Below are 5,782 nucleotides of genomic sequence, written 5' to 3' on the forward strand. Positions count from 1 at the left end.
TCGAAAGTTTCAAACTTCTCAAGGTTGAATATGAGCCATTAATCCTAAAAAGATATTTTCCAAAAGTTGATTCGACAACTAAGGCTCGAGGGGCTTGGTGAATAAAACAAGCCTTGCCCTTTTCTCTTTCTTTTCCCATTTTTCACATTTCCAAGTTATTAAAAGTGTATTAGAGAAAAACTAGAAACCAAAATTTGTACAACCCTGGACACCAAGATAATCCTAGACATGAAACTAAACTCTTCATTGCGGGTGCCAACTACTCACCTTCACTACAAGCATATCGCATCCTTGCACTGTTTTATTTGTGTAAGTTCTCAAGTATGTCCTTTTTATTTTCTAATTTTTCATTTTCTTTTTTGTATATGTAACTATTTTGCCCGATAATTCTAAAACTATGGCCATTAAATACAGTGATAATGTATGCTTAGAATATGTGTTATATTGAATACTCTATTGTCTGGCATCAATGTTTATCTAGTAGAAACCTTAGGCTTGTTTGATTGATGATTTAGTACCAATGAACATTTATGGGATTTTCTAGATATTATTTTATATAATTTGAAGATTTTCTTCGAAAATCTATTTGAAATTGTCCATTTGATCCTAGAATTTGACCAGGATGATCAGAATTATGTTTTTCTCGTCTTAGAGATTTTCAAGGTAGAATATTAACGTGCTCCTTTCCCTTTTTCCTTTTATCAGATGTCCCAATATCGTGACGATAATTGAGGAGGTGAGAACTATTGAACCAGGCCTACTAAAAAATGTAGAGGAAGAGGTCTTAGCTTCTCCACCTCAGTCTCCTAAACCTACCTTAGGTCAGCGTGACCTTGAAAGGCGACAATGAGAGTACATTTAATATAACATGGGGTTGATCACCAGCATATACACTCAAGATCAACTTTAGGGTAAATAAAGAAAAAATTCTCTAAAAATGACTCTAGTTGCTGAGGAGGACCATATTCTTACAATTGTATCACTTGGGATCACAGTTGCAGTAGTCGCGAGCAACATCTCCTAAGCAACCATGGTAAGAGCAGACCCCAACAAGAGCATAAGGCTCCATAATATTATGAGGGATAGGAAACTTTAAGTAATATAATTTTCAATCCCATCACACCACAACTTAGTAAGTGTGCATGGTGTGCACTGACTACTTGAGAAATTCAATTCGAGTCGTAATCCAATGCTTCTACTCTCACTGAGACCTAATTATACACAACACTGCTAAAAAAATTCATCAATGTGATGGTAGACATGCGACTAGCTTATCTAGACTAATGAGTATGCAACCCAGAAAGAGGTTATGCAGCATGGAGCTTCTTCCATTGTTACTAGGTTTACTCTTCAACTCCACAAGTACTTCTAGGGAGGAGTCAATTACTTCGACATCACCCTATTCGTGCTTGTATTGAAGAATTATAAGATCCCTTCAGTCCTCAAAATCATCTTCCGTCTTGGAAGGTGGCCCAAGCCAAGTCTATTGGACATACATATAATGTATGTCCAAAAGGCTTGCCCAACCAACCAAAGAAACCCCAACGAAGATGGCTTTTATTATCTTAGTAGCTAGATGATGTTGAAAAAAAGGCATTTCGTGGATGGCTTGCCTAGCAAAACAAGTTTGTTTAACGACCCATTCTTCATGACTATGACCATATAGGTTGGTATTGAGCATTTTCATCGATTTGGTAAATAGATCATGCTCTACCATTTCCTATTCTATTCAATTTTTTTCAGTGCTCTAATTAGGAGTGTTCATTGGTTACATCCAATGTTATTAGGCCTATCTGATTATTAATTGTAGACCGTTCATTGGATCACATCCAATTTTTTTAGGCCTATCCGATCTGATCCAATTATCCATTGGAAATTGAGTTTTTACAACAAATCCAATCCAATTAACTTGTCTCAACTGATCCGATTTGATTCAATTATCCATTGGATTAGATCTCTTTTGTCCATTGGATGTGTCCCCTTACTTATGTTTTTGATCGGATTGGATCCATCCAATATTTTTGAGCAATTATTTAGCTTAATTTGTTCAAATAATTCATAATATTATAAATAGAAAGACTAATTTGTTCAAAATGACATAACACCATACAAATACAACATAAATTATAAGCATAATCCTAAATAAATAAATATACTTTAAAAATATATATATAATTGGATCAGTTCAGTGTTATTGTATTTTTGCATATATCATCCAACAACCGATCCGATCAAATTTGGATCTTCAAAATTTGATCTGATCCGAACCAATCCAATCATAATTGGATATCGAAATTTTGGTGGTTGGCTCTAATTGGATTTGATGATTTTTAAAGAATGGGAAGGTGATAACCTAAGTCTCGAGAGAGCTCAAGGACTATGAGCAGAGGTACCCCACCCATGATCTTGAATTAGCAGCAGTGGTGTTCGCGCTGAAAATATGGAGGCATCACCTTTATGAAGATAAGTGTGAGATATACACCGATCATAAAAGTCTGAAGTACTTCTTCACTTTGAGAGAGCTAATTATGAGACAATGAAGGTGGTTAGAATTAGCAAAGGGCTACGATTGTGAAATTCTATACCACCCAGGCAAGGCCAATGTGGTAGCTGATGCATTGAGTAGGTGAGGACATGTAAGTGTCTTAGCTCTGAGCACAATAGAGACACCTCTGTAGAAGGAGATCATTAACGCTGGTATTGAGTTAGTGACGGAGGCCTAGGAAATATCACTTTACAATCCTCCCTATTTGAATAGATTAGAGAAGGGAAGAAGGTGCATGAAGCCCTAATGAAACAAGAGGTTTTAGTAAAAGAAAGTGGTAGTGGTGACTTCGCCATGTGTAATGGTTGATTGCTGTGATATAAGGGTAGGATCTATGTGCCTAACAATGATGACATTAAGGCAAGTATTATGAAAAGGCGCATACAACGCCCTATTCCTTACATTCAGGGTCGACAAAGATGTACCAAGACCTTAAGGCATTATATTGGTGGCCTATAATGAAGAAAGTTGTTGCTGAGTTTGTTGCAAGATGTTTGACATGTCAACAAGTGAAAGCAGAACACCAAAGGTCAGCAGGGCTACTTCAGCCACTTTATGTTCCGGAATGGAAATGGGAAGAAATACAATAGATTTTATTGTAGGGTTACCTAGGAAAACAAAAAATCATGATTTTGCTTGGGTAATAGTAGACCGGCTCACTAAGTCCGCCCATTTTCTGCCAGTTAAGACCACCTATTCAGCAGATTAGTACGCAAAGTCATTTTTAGAGAGATAGTGAGACTTCATGGGGCAAAGTCGATTATCTTTGACTGAGTGTCAGTGTTCACATCAAACTTTTGGAAGGGATTGTAGAAAGCTATTGGTACAAAGTTGAATTTTAGTACCATTTTACATCCCCAGACCGACGGACAGTCTGAGAGAACCATTCAAATTCTGGAAGACATGTTGAGATGTTGTGCTTTGGACTTTTTGGAGTCTTGGAGCCAACACTTACCCCTGATGTTGTTCTCCTATAACAATAGTTATCCGTCCACTATTGGGAAGGCTCCCTATGAGATGCTTTATGGGCACAAATGTAGATCCTCCTTGCACTAGGATGAAGTTGGTGAAAAGCATGTTTTAGGCTGTAGAGAACGCCCTAATCTATTTCTTTATAAAAACGTTGCTCAACTCACATGTATTAGAAATATACCATTTTAAGGAAAAGTTCAGTGGAGCCTTGATGAATAATGCAATTTAGGCCTAATAGTTTGAAATAAAAATGTTGTGTCCTTATGCAGTATTTGGAAATAAAATAAAATAATAAGTCCCAATGTCGTAGTTTGAAACATAAACCATAACATAAGTTCTTAATTATTCTTGGCACTCATTTTGATCATTATTCGTTCATAGGACATCCCGCATCACACATGCCTAGACGTTGGAACCTCGCACATCACTGTTCGTGCCAAGAAGAAACCATATTGCCTTCCTAAAAGGGGAAAAGTAAGGGGTGAGCTAAAAGCCCACTAAGGAAGTAGAAACAGATGCAACAATATTCAAGAACACACAAAAAGACTAAATTCGTATCTTAAACTTATGGCAAAACATATCGTAACTATATCATATTCATATTCATATATCATAATCATAAGAATTCATATTCATAATCATAATCATAATCATATTCATATTCCATACATCGCGCGATTATGACACCCCTATTGTCCATGTCACATCATTAGGTAACCAGCAAAGCATAAACTTGTAAGACCTACTCTATGAGATAAACAAGATCTTAGGTCCTCAAATAACCTCGGCACGTCTGCCCTATGAGTTACATCATATCCTTAGTAACTCCCTTGTTGTGTCGCATTCAGCACGCTAACAACCTACTGCTTTTCATACAACATAAAAGCAGACATACACAACTAATATCATAACATAATAATTCGTACTTTTCATAACACTTTAGCTTACCATAGCTCATACTTTCCATAACACCACAATTCTTGTAATCATATTAGTGTAAACTTTTCATGACATAATTCCTATAAATTCTAGCTAACTTCCATACCTCGAGTCCAAGAAAATATAAACTGTGGATACTTCACAATGAGCCTATAATCACAATCAAACATTTATCTTAAAATCATGTAAGATTATATACATACCCCACATGTGCGTGGGCCATGCACACATGGCACAAGTTGCCCCACAACTCTATTCATACAACAACATCACATAAAATCATAAAAGAACAATGTCAATTTTACTAAGTAAATTGTCATGGATTTCAAATTAGGAACCATGGATTTAATTAAATAACATATATTTGAGCATAAAAGTGAACTTACATGTAACATGCATACATGAGACGGTAATTAAAACTAACGTTGAAGTTGGAATTATTTGTTCCTTTATTTTCTTGTCAATTTCACAAAAATTTAGCAACATAAAATAATAGCCAAATTATTATTACCACTTTATTCATTTAAACCATACATTTGCTATCCATAAAATTTATTACAAAAATTCTTTAGTCCTAATTGTAAAATAATCTCATTTATTATATTAAAAAATAAATAATAATGTAATAAAATTTTGTAGTTAATTGTTAAATAATTAATTTGGCATGATTAATTTATTTCACAAAAGTCATTTTTACCTTGGCAATTAAAATAAATATTAAAACGTAACATATCAATTCTAAAAAAAATTAACATTTCTAGAATCACAATTATACATTTAAGTCATTAGTATATGAAAGTTGGAAAAATCCAACTATATTCCCATTTATTCTATTAATCATTTGGTCACCCTTTAAAATTAATCTTACTTAATCATTTTGGAAATAAGAAAAAAAATCTGCATAAATATTTATACGAGAAAATACCCATTAATGTATGGAAAAAATCACATTTTTCATGTACATAGTCTAAGGTTTAATTTACTTGAGCACGTGCTTTACTTATTTTATTTAAAAGACATTTTCTCCTAATAAACCAAAAATTTGAGCAAGCATTTTATTTGTTTAAAATCACATAATTGAACTAAAACCATATTTCCTTTCACAAAATTTAAAAAGAAAATTGCATGTGTTTAATTAGATATTAAACCCCATTAACATGTGAAACAAAATGTGTTTTGTTTATATATGTTCAAAACATCACTTTGAGGCGTAACTTGTGAATATTAAAATCATTGATTTATCATCACCATCAAATAATGAGAAAAAATAACAGCAAGCATATATTTATCTAAATGACACCTCTAATCATGTTAAAACTTCACCTA

This window comes from Humulus lupulus, chromosome 9 (genome assembly GCF_963169125.1).
Source record: "Humulus lupulus chromosome 9, drHumLupu1.1, whole genome shotgun sequence".
Classification (NCBI taxonomy): Eukaryota; Viridiplantae; Streptophyta; class Magnoliopsida; order Rosales; family Cannabaceae; genus Humulus; species Humulus lupulus.